This window comes from Crocodylus siamensis, chromosome 2 (genome assembly GCF_052110815.1).
Source record: "Crocodylus siamensis isolate JL-2025a chromosome 2, ASM5211081v1, whole genome shotgun sequence".
NCBI lineage: Eukaryota > Metazoa > Chordata > Crocodylia > Crocodylidae > Crocodylus > Crocodylus siamensis.
The window spans coordinates 15,484,038-15,496,401 of NC_143396.1; positions in this window are offsets into that span (position 1 = coordinate 15,484,038).

Sequence of the window (12,364 nt, forward strand, 5' to 3'; positions counted from 1 at the left end):
TGTTTACAGGTAATATCATTTCCTTGGTTATATTGCCCTTTGTTCTGTGTCCAAGTAAGTGCCTCTAGTATTTTATTTTACCATTTCCATAGTATATGAATTTTTTTTCTGGCATTCAGTAACCACACAATTTCCAAACAAGAGTTTGTTACTGATGTTAATTTTTAAGCCATTAATATTCTGACCTTTGGCAGATGATTTATACCTCTGCTGTTGTACTGACAGAAAACACAGATAACATTTTTCTATATAAATCAATCTCTACATCTTTGTTTTCCTGCTTATTAAACCTTTGCCATAAAAATAGATGATTTATTGAAATGTAAAAAAAAAATACCCTCTACATCCAATGACTCTTCAAATGTTCTTAACCATTTTGAGTGCATATGAGCAACTAAAAGCAGCCACAAGAGATAGTGGGAGTCTTTGCAGTCTCCAAATCCACAGTAAATCTTTCGAGTTGTTATTATTTTTCCCTCTATATCAAGGCAGCTAATGGAACATACACCATTTCAGGAAAGACTTGCTCTTATTCTTTGTCAGACCTTTCCTTAGCGTTTTAAAGGTTCATATGAAACCTAAATGGGGAAGGGTAGACTGGCTTACTAGAACTGACATGCTAAGGGTTTGGCACCATTGCTAAAAATAAGACAATATCCCACCAAACCAATCTGTATGAGTGGGAGGAGGTAAGTCACTTAACATGGTGGTTTGTTATTTGCTTCCTATAAACAGTGTTTTGCTTTCAATGTTTCATAGTTTCATAGTTTCATAGTAGCTAGAGTCGGAAGGGACCTAGGTAGATCATCTAGTCCGACCCCCTGCCTTAGCAGGAAAGAGCACCGGGGTCAGATGACCCCGGCAAGGTGCTCATCTAACTTCCTTTTAAAAATCCCCAGGCTAGGAGCCTGCACCACTTCCCCTGGAAGCTGGTTCCAGGCCCTAGCCGCCCTGACTGTGAAGTAGCGCCTCCTAATATCTAATCTAAACTTACCCTCCGCCAGCTTGTGACCGTTATTCCTGGTCACTCCTGGCAGCGCACGGGGGAACAGGGACTCCCCCAATACCCGCTGATCCCCCCTGACCAGTTTGTAGCAGGCCACAAGGTCCCCCCTTAACCTTCTCTTGTGGAGGCTAAACAGGTTCAGGTCCCGTAGCCTCTCCTCATAAGGCCTGCCCTGCTGACCCCTGATCATACGAGTGGCCCTCCTCTGAACTCTTTCCATATTGTCCACGTCCCTCTTGAAGTGTGGCGCCCAGAACTGGACGCAGTACTCCAGCTGCGGCCTGACCAGTGCCGCATAGAGGGGGAGGATCACCTCCCTGGACCTGCTCGAGATGCATCTGTGGATGCATGACAGGGTACGATTGGCCTTCTTGACTGCCTCTCCACACTGCCGGCCCATGTTCATCGTGGAGTCAATGACGACTCCAAGATCCTTTTCCGTCTCCGTGCTGGCAAGAGGGGAGTTCCCCAACCTGTAAGTGTGGTGCCGGTTCTTCCTCCCCATGTGCAACACCTTGCACTTATCGGTGTTAAACCCCATCCTATTCTCATCCGCCCACCGTTGCAACCTGTCAAGGTCAGTTTGTAGCCTATTGCACCCTTCTAGTGCACCCACATCCCCCCACATCTTAGTGTCATCAGCAAACTTGAACAGGGTGCTTTCTACCCCCTCATCCAAGTCACTGATGAAGATGTTGAACAGTGCAGGCCCGAGGACCGAGCCCTGCGGAACCCCACTGCCCACATCCTTCCAGGTCGAGAAGAACCCATCCACTACCACCCTCTGGGCGCGGCCCTCCAACCAGTTGGCGACCCATTTGACCGTGTGGGCATCGACACCACAGTCTCCCAGCTTTTTGATGAGGACAGGGTGAGAGACAGTGTCAAAAGCCTTCCGGAAGTCCAGAAAGACTACATCCACAGCAACCCCTGCGTCTAATGATTTGGTGACCTGATCGTAAAAGGCCACCAGGTTGGTCTGACAAGACCTGCCACTGATGAACCCATGTTGGTTGCCCCTGAGCATGCATTCCCCCGCAAGGCCCTCCTGGATGTGTGCCAGGATAATTTTTTCAAAGAGGTTACCCGGGATTGAGGTCAGACTAACTGGCCTGTAATTTCCCGGGTCCTCTTTTTTTCCCTTTTTGAAGATAGGGACCACATTGGCCCTCTTCCAGTCCTCCGGCACCTCGCCAGAGCACCACGAGTGCTCATAGAGCCGTGCCAGGGGTCCCGCAATGACCTCAGCCAGTTCCTGTAGAACCCTAGGGTGAAGATCGTCCGGACCAGCGGACTTGAACACGTCCAGCCTCTCCAGAAGTACCCTAACTAACTCCTCGCTAACCCTTGGCCCAGGCGTGTCTCTCTCGGGGCCCGAGGGGGGCCCAGCAGGGAGGTGGCTGAACTGGTCCCTACTTAGGAAGACAGAGGCAAAGAAATCGTTAAATATGTTAGCTTTGTCATCTGGCGTGATGACTAAGTTGCCCATCGTGTCCTGCAGGGGCCCCACATTACCCGGGACCCTCTTTTTACCCCCTATGTATTTGAAGAAGGACTTCTTATTGTCCTTAATCCGGGAAGCTAGTCCTATCTCCAACTCTGCCTTGGCCCTCCTGACTGCCCCCCTACATCCTCGGGCGACTATAACATAGTCCTTCTTGGCGATGACCCCATCTCTCCATTGGGTATATGCCTCCCTTTTAGCAAGGAGACATTCCCGGATGCTCTTAGTGAGCCATGGGGGTTTATGTGCCCTCCTGCTCCCTTTGACCCTTGTTGGGGTTACCTCCCTTTGGGCATGGAGGATCGTCTCCTTAAGGAGCAACCACTCACCTTCGACATCTGATTCCCTTCCCCTCTGGGTCCTTGTTATTGCCATGGGTTCAGTACCTGAAGTCGGTGGCAAAGCTGTCTTGCAGTGGGGCCTCAGGCTTTTCTGCCTATGTCAAACGAAGGGGTGGCAGAATTGTCCTATATGAAAGCTCTAAAATCTGATGAGCTGTTACCCAATAACTGTCTTTTATTTATCTGAGTATAGAAGAAAAAGAAGTGAAAAAAAATACTCCCTCTGAAGGCTTCATGCTCTCTTCTGTACTGTGTTTCTTACCTTCGCTTTCACCTTCCCGAAGCCATCTCTTCTGTTCTTTTTGCTCCAGACTTACTCTGTCATTCCCCAAACAAAACCCCCTGTGCCTTGTCTCAACCCCCCACAACCCAATAAGCTTCACTATACTTTACAACATTGACATGCACCCACAATAGACTACACGGACACTCCTTTTCCCACAGTGATGATGGAGATCATCTTATGAAAATACCTGATAGGACTGAAAATGGTGAGGGGTGCTGGTGCACATGACTTACAAGAAGAGGCTGATGGCTGATGGAACTGGGCTTATTTAGTCTGGAGAACAAAAGACTGAGAGGGCGCTTGATAGCAGCCTTTAACAAGCTACCTGAAGGGTGGCTACAAATAGGATGGAGCTAGATTCTTCTCAGTGGTGGCAGATCACAAAACAAGGAGTAATGGTCTTAAGTTGCAGCAAGGGAAATTTAGGTTAGACCTTTCTCAGTAGGAAGGTAGTAAAGCATTGGAACAGGTTACCCAGAGAGGTGGGTCAATCGCCATCCTTGGACATTTTTAAGACCTGGGTGGACAAAGCCTTGGCTGGGATGATCTAGTTGGGGATGGTCCTGCTTTAAGCAGGGGGATGGACTTAATCAGCGTTTCTCAACCCCTGGGTCATGACCCAAAAGTGGGTCGCAAGAATATATGAAAGGGTCACAAAAAAATGGATTCTCCTTTAAAAGAGAAAAATGTGGGAAATGGTGGGTTTTCCCTTGCAGGCTGGCAGATGGCCAGCCTGCAAGGGGCTGCTTGGGCCCCCTCCTGCCCCACATGCCCACCCCTGCCCCACACACTGCGGGCAGGGGGCTGTGGGTCAGGAGTGAGGGGCACTGGGTCAGGACCGGCCACTGATGTTTGTAAATGGGTCCTGATACAAAACATTTAAGAGCCACTAGACTAGATGACTTCCTGAAGTCCCTTCCATCCCTAATTTGCTATGATTCTATGACAGCATGCTCATGAATCCTCTATGATACTGTGTGGTGCCTCCTTGTTAACACCCCACAACATAGGTTTACTTCCGTGACCAAATTGCAGAATACTACTGTGCTCTACTTCCTGGTTTTTTTGGACACGGGCAATCTGGCTGCTGATCTCACAAATGCAGCTCATTAACTCAGCTCACAGCCATCCTTTATGCAATGTGAAGTGTCAGAATAGAACCTCCATGAAACTGCAGGTAGCATTAGTTGCCACCCAGTGAAATTGAGACTTGGTAGGCTTTTGTAAGTGTTACTCCTTGTCTTGCCATGCCAATCTCATAGTGTTCATGACCAAGTAATGCTAAAATACCCAGAACATTTAACTGGAGATAGCAGTGGATAATGCTATAAATATTTGTGGCTGGGACCTCTGCAGCAAAAAAAAAAAAAAAAAATGATTTAGGGCTCTTGCTTGCTTTTTCAGTCATATCTGGTCTGCACAGATCAAGAAAGTATAAACCTGTTTGACTGATAGATACTTGCCATCCCTTTTTTTTACATTTTTCTTACTGAGACAAGTAGGTGACTTTTTAAAAATGGTTCTGCTGTAGCTGGGATTTGCCCAAGGGACTACTATGAATGAGTTACTCAATTGAACATTTATTCATTGACTGAAGCTTTGCAAAGCCATATGGCTCCTTGCAGGGATTTCTTTAAACATTATGCACAGATATGAAATTGGTGCCTTTGTAGATATTAAGTATTCTGCTTGCTCAGTTTGAAATACTGTGTATGGAAAGAAAACCTAATGTTAATCCTGCAGCAATAATCTTATAAGAAGCATCTGTTAAGATGTCTTCAATCAAATTAGGAAAAGATGTATAAAAACAAGGAGGGGAAGCTTGAAAGATTAAACTAATTTAGATGAATTCTACACTATTGGAGATGCATTCCATATGGAAATCTAGAGCAGTTATTTTATTGAGACTAAAATGGTGAGGAGAGGAAAGGAGAGATCAGATTACGCAAAACAAGATATCATTGGTTTTGAATAGGAAGAAGGCAGGGAAGAGATAGAAAGAAAGAAAGACTTTGACTTTGACTTTTTAATTACTTTATTCAGGGGTTCAGGGATACAACAACGGTGGCCGCTTGCAAAGCGAAAACACAAACAACTCACTGCCATACCAAACCAAACCAACCAACACATCACACCGTGACAGACACCTTCGCTGCATTTCACGTCGTGTCTCACATGCTACGCGGTCGGCGTGCCGGCCACACAGTCATAAACAATTCAGACCCTGCTCCATCCCATCATACACGTAATAAAACCTTCAACTTCCACACAAAAGAGAGCAAAAAAGCAGCCTGGTGAGGGCCCAGGACGCGGCAGAGCTGGAAGTCGCAGTTCAACACCGAGCCAGCCCGGTCGCCCAGACCGGTCATGACATCAGAAAGAAAGAAAGAAAGAAAGAAAGGAAAAGAATGAACCAAAGTTCACTTCAACAGATGCTGTATATAAAACAAGCTCTAAATGTGTATATGAATGGGATTACTGCAGTGAGTGGCTGCATGTCAATTCAGTGCTTAAAAAAGATGCTGAATAGGGACCTCTTTAACAATGTCCTTAATTTTTCCAAAAACCAATATAGGTAGCAGCAGTGCAAACTTACCTCTGTGGCTCAGACAATATATCACAACTCTGGCCCAGAGAGATCATCCTCAAAGAACTAAAGATAAATCAACAGTTTCAAAGATGACATATTATAAGTATATTTGGATGTCCAAACTGAAATCCTTCAAAAGGGAATGACCTTCACTACATCGGTGCTCAGCACCTTCCAAAAATAGAGATCCTTTAAAATATCTCAGATTTGGCATTCAGAAATTAAGACAGTCAGACTCACTAGGCCTGAAAATATTATCCTTGGTTTCTTTAGTCCATTTCTCTACTGAAACTACTAACAAAGAGACCAGCTGTGGCTGTAGTTTCATAGATGTTAGGATTGGAAGGGACATATTAAATCATTGAGTCCGACCCCCTGCCCTGGGCAGGAATGTATCATTGTATGCCCTATTTCTTGCTGGCCCCCCCGATGTGTTTGTAGGCAGCCACAAGATCTCCCCTCAGCCTCCTCTTGCAGAGGCTGAAGAGATTCAGGTCTCCCAGTCGGTCCACATAGGGCTTTTTCTCTAGGCCTGTAACCAGATGAGTGGCCCTCCTCTAAACCCTCTCCAGGCCATCCGCATCCCTCCCGAAATGCGGTCCCAAAGCTGGATGCAGTACTTCAGCTGCGGTCTGACCAATGCCGCATAGAGAGGAAATATCACCTCCCTGGACCTGCTTGTGATGCACCTACTTATGCAGGAAAGGGTGCGGTTAGCTTTACTTACTGTCTCATCACACTGGTGACTCATGTTCATTTTGGAGTCAACTACAACTTCGAGATCCCTTTCCACAGTTGTGCTACTTAGACTGGTCCCTCCCAGGCTGTAGGAGTGTGGATGATCTTCCTCCCCAGGTGCAACACATGGCACTTATCCTTGTTAAACTGCATCCTATTCTGTTTGGCCCATTTCTCCAGCCTGTCCAAATCAGCCTGGATTTGCTCCCTGCCGTCTAGTTTGTGTACCTCCCCCCATAGTTTGGTGTCATCAGCAAACTTGGACAGGGTGCTTTCTACTCCCTCGTCCAAGTCACTAATGAAGATATTGAATAGTACCAGTCCCAGGACAGAGCCTTGTGGGGGACTGTGCTGCCCACGTTTCTCCAGGTAGAAACTGACCCATCCACCACCACTCTCTGGGTGCATCCCATAAACCAATTTTCTACCCACCGAACCGTGTAATAAATAATCTACGCTGCAACTGTTTAGTTTATTTATAAGAATTGGGTGCGACACTGTGTCAAAGGCCTTTTTAAAATCTAAGTCAATAACATCTACCTCTGCTCCTTCATCCAAGTATTTTGTGACCCGGTGGTAAAATGAAACCAGGTTAGTCAGGCAGGATCTGCCTCCTATGAACACATGCTGATAGCCCCTTAGCATCATTTTACCCACTGGTCCCCCACAAATGTGATCCTTAACAATTTTCTCAAAGGTCTTTCCAAGAACAGAAGTGAGACTAACCGGCCTATAATTACCCGGCCTATAATTACCCGGTTCCTCTTTCCTTCCCTTCTTGAAAATAGGGACCATATTGGCCCTTTTCCAATCGTCCGGGACCTGTCCTGAGCACCACGAGTGCTCAAACAGTTTTGCCAGTGACTCCGCTATGACTCCAGCTAGTTCCCAAAGTACCCTAGGATGAAGGTCATCAGGGTCTGTTGATTTAAATACATTCAACCCCTCCAGGTGCCCCTTTACTAGGTCAGCTTGAAGAGTTGGTGGGTTGGTATCTATACTGGGCTTAACTAAGGTCCTGATGGTATGAGTATTTGTATTCGTGTCCAGGAACACAGATGCAAAGAAATCATTTAGAAGCTCTGCCTTGGCCACCCTATCTGTTACCAGTTGCCCTAGTTCATCCTGAAGGGGCCCTAAGTTACCCTGCATCTTCTTTTTGCTTCCTATGTACTTAAAGAATGACTTTTTGTTATCCTTAACTTTTGCTGCCGGCCTAGTTCTTATCATTCATTTTAAATTACTACACTTTTTAAACATATAAAGCAACTCTGTGACTCCAATTAAGAGTGATTCAAATCAGTCTGTTTCTTATACATATTTTATATCATTGTTATTGATTTTCAGGGCTGGGTGAGGAACCAATTTTTGTTCCTGTTGTCCTTGCTGAATCAACATACCTCTGCGTGAAGGCACTGGTTTCTTGTTCTGCATCAGTCACAGTGTTTACTAACCACTTACATGTGTGTAATCCCAGAGGTCTTGGAGTTGCCCCGGGTGGGTCACCAACACCATCACTTGTCCTTTATCACTTTTATTATCTTGCTGGTGAATCACAAGCAAAAGGCATTGCCTGACTCTGTGAGCCAAGGCTGTAGTCACAGGGTTGGTACTTAAAAAAAAATACAAAAAACTTTGTAAAATGAGAACATTGAAGCTGGCAATCACTGAAACAATACACTTGGAGCCTTTTGCTAGTCTATTTAATGTTATCTTTTAGAACAGAGGAAAGATTACTTATGTGTAACCCTTCTGCCAGGTACCAGTCAACAGCAAGAAGGGCTGGGTTCACATTTCAGGGTACCCCATAAATGATACCAATGGCTCAAGCCCCCACCCAGATATCTGGGGACACTAAATTTGCCAAGGCTTTCCATATAAACAAAACCTCCTCCTCACAAGCAATGTAAATACAAAAAACCAAATTTATTACAGAGAATAAAAACAAAAAAACCAAAAGAAAACACTAAATATTGTTTTAAAACACTATTAACTACAAAGCAAAGTCTAAAGGTGGCACCTTCTTGGGGGACACTTCACTCATACCTGGGCAGTTTGGGACTTGGGGCTCCCCAATGGGTAGTTCCAGGGACCTGCACCCCTCCACCTGCCCTTTCGCAATGGGCTGGAGAGGGGGGCCCACAACAGAGAGTCCTATGAGCTGCTTCTTGGGCTTAGTGCACCGCAGGGAGCTGCTCGAGAGTGTGGGTCCTTCTGCATTGCAAAGGGCTCCGTTGCTCCTGGAGAAGGGGTAGAGTGCCGATCTTCGCTCCCATGGAGGAGCTGTGTGGGGGAAGGGTGACTATGGCTCCAGCCAGCATGCATGCACCCCAAAACTTCTAAGATGGATTATATGGCCTACTAAAACGAAAATTGCAGGACAAATTCAAAAGGGATCCAGGTTGATGACTGGCTACAGCTGGCCCAACCACATAGCTTGACTGGAGCAAAGAATTGTCACAAGAAACAAAGGGGAGAAGCCAGGCCTAGCATCCAGGGGTAGTGACCCAAATTACCTGCCAAATGGGTTTTGCAGGTAGTTTGGGTCACACAGCTCCACTGGGAGCAGAAAGTTGCAAACCTCAACCCTGGCCCAAAACTGGCAGGATTAGCAACTCCCGGGTTTCAACCCTGTTTAAAACTACCAGGCCTAATTCCTAGCCAGCCAACCCAGGGAATCAATACCCTCCTCCCTGGTATCACACCCTTAAAACCTGAGAAAAGGAGGAGAGAGGAGTTCTTAGCACTAGGACAATTCTCCATCTCTCTCTCTCTCCTCTGCCTGAGTTTCCCCTTTCACTATCTGCAAACTCCTCTCTTAGAGGAGACTTCATTCTTCAGCAGCCCCTGGCAGCTTCTCCTCCTCCCCAAACCAGCCTGGCTCACTTTATATCCTCCGCGTGATATCACCCTGACCTTGTGCAGTCAGGGAGTGCCGCACTGATGCCCTGATGTACATACACAGACAAACAGATGCAGATGCACACACAGATGCACAGATGCATGCACGCAGACACACACATGCACACAGATGAGCACACATGCACACAGATGCACACACACATGCACTCATACTCAGATGCAGAGATGTGCACACAGACAGACAGAGAGATGCGCACCCCCCGCCCCAGCCACATCCCTTCCCCTCCCTCTCCTCCAGCTGCCTGCGGTCCCTGTTGCACCACCCAGGAGGAAGCTGCTGTCCGGCCGTGTCCCTGCAGCCGCACACATGCACGGGCCAGGCCGGCTCAGGCCAGGAGCCCCTACTGGCTGCAGAGAAGAAACTGCAAAAGCCATGTTTTTTAACTTGGCGCTGTTTTTGTCTCCCTGCTGGGAGACACATAAACATGCCAAGTTTAAAACCATGCATGCACAGTTGCCCAAAAGCATTATGGACAGACAGACAGACTAAGCCCTTTATTATATTAGAATGGGCCCCATTATTCAACCAATGGTGACTCTGTTACATAACAATTCAAACATGATCTGTTCCCTTCTTGATTTTCAGCCTAGCAAGATTAACTTCACTGGCGATGTGTAGGGGGTGCATGTGCACCCCCTGAATTTGGTGGTGCACCCCCTGTAAAAAGTGCTGCTGACACTTCTGGTGGCACCTGCAGGTGGTCACTGCCGGCCACCCTCTCCCTCACTGCCGATACCACTGGCGGCATCTGTGGGCGGTCCCTGATCGTCGCTGGCCACCACTGACACTGCTGGCGGTGTCTGTGCGTGGTTGCCGGCCACTGGTCAGCACTTGCCACTCCCTCCCCCTGCCACCAACACTACTGTGGCTGCCTGCGGGAGCTCCCCGCTCGCCACTGCCACACCCCTGCCATTGCCATGCCCCTGCCACTGACACCATCGTTGCCTGCGGGCAGTCGCTGTGCCCCCCCAGCCTCTGGGGGCACACAATGTTCATGGTTAACTTAGCAACGTTTTACCAATGTAGAACAGCTAGTACAAGTAGTGACTGTGGACACATCGTGCTCAAATGGGCTGGTAATTTCCCATTTGTGACCTGAGAGTGCCTCGCCCTGGTGCTACTAGAACGTCTGTCAGGTCTGACTTAGGCCTCTTCGAGTCTGGTGACAAAATGGAAAGCGCTATATTAGCATAGCTATAGTCTGATTTTTCATGTGAAAAGATATCTGGTAATCATCAGCTCTTCCTCTCCTTTCCTAATCAGGATACATGGCTCACTTTATATGTAAACAAGGCCACTCAGTAACAACCCATTCAACAATCTCACTGCAGTCTTCAAATGGATACAAATCTCTTACAACAGGTAGCAGTTTTCCAGAAGAAGTAACAAAAGGTCTGTTGACTGCATCACTCAAAGCCCAAGTGAACAGACCACTAAAAATATACAGTAGGAAATAACACTGAACTGGGCTGGAGATGGACTGGAGATGGACTGGATGGGACCTATTCCCCCTGCCCTATCTCTAACTTTTGAATATGTGATAAGAGCTCTAGGTTTTATCCAACGCCCTGGCTACACAGCCCTTATGAAACTGTCTTTCATTTTTTCAGACATGAAGCAACCTTACAGGTGGCTTATTTTCTCTGGAATAGATTCAGAAGAAGTCAGCTCACCCTGTACATGAAATGAGGTTCAGGAGATAGAGTGTCGTGAATTTGCACTTTGGTTTGTTTCCATTGTTTCAACCTCTCTGTAATGAACTTCTTAAGGCAGGTTGGGGATGGGCATGCAGGCAAATTTGTTTGAACTACTGTATATCAAAAATCAATCAGCAGCTGCTTAATGCCAGAATTACTGGGTTAGAGCCCCCCCCGGAGATTCAGTGCTTATTGTTGTTGATAGAATGATTGTCTTCTAAATTGAATTAATTGGGTGTTTAGATGAATCACAGCAATGAACATCGCAATTAGTACATAATGTGTCAGTCACATCATACAGACTGTAGGTAGCAGATTGTAAATTAATGCATAGTGACTTAAAAATCTACTAAACCATCATGGAATATCTAATAGCAATAACTGAAGCTAGAGTGCCTTACAATGAAGCCTTAAAAATGGGGGGACTTTCGAAGTAAATCAGATTAGGGAAAGATCACGGCCTTTAATTTCCATCATACCAAGAATCTTGAAGTTCTTCAGCCTGAAGCACATGCAAGACATTTCTTTCTTCCAGCCCCAGTGTGGCTTCACTGTAGGACTTCGTTCCCAAAAAAGCCCTGCATCTTCTGCACCTGGCTGAGTTTGCACTCCCCTCGCCTGGTGTCTCCTGGGGAGAAGGGATCAGTGATGACTCCTCACCACCTTCACCTCATTTCATGTTACTTTCAGCATGATCAGACAAGGGCCCTGGATAGAGCACGTTCTCCATGGTTTGTGCCACCTGTGAAGCTCTGGCATCCTCTCTCCTCACGGTCCCCATCCCTGGTATGGTTGGTGGCTCTAACCCTCCCTCCCATTTTGGTGTATCCGCATTAGATTTATACTCCCATCTCCTAGGGTGGGCAGCTCTCACATTCACATGATGCCTTCTCAGACACGATTACGTGTGCGTGCATGCGTGTGTGTGCATCTGCCTCCTAAGCTACTGGAATATCTATCAGGTCTGACCTACTCAGGCCCCTTCAAGCCTTGTGGCAAAATGGAAAGCACTATATTAGCATAATTACAGTCTGATTTCTCATGTGAAAAGATATCTGATCATCACTCTTCATCAACTCTTCCTCTCCTTTCCTAATCAGGATACGTGACTTGCTTTACATGTAAATAAGAGCACTCGATACTGGCCCTTTCTTCACTGACCCCCCCTCCCCAGGTGACACCAGGTGTGGCAATTCAGCCAGGTGCAGGGTTTTTTGGGGATTTAAGTACTACTATGGGGTAAAGCTGTACTCAGGCTGGGAGGCAGAAATGTCTTGCA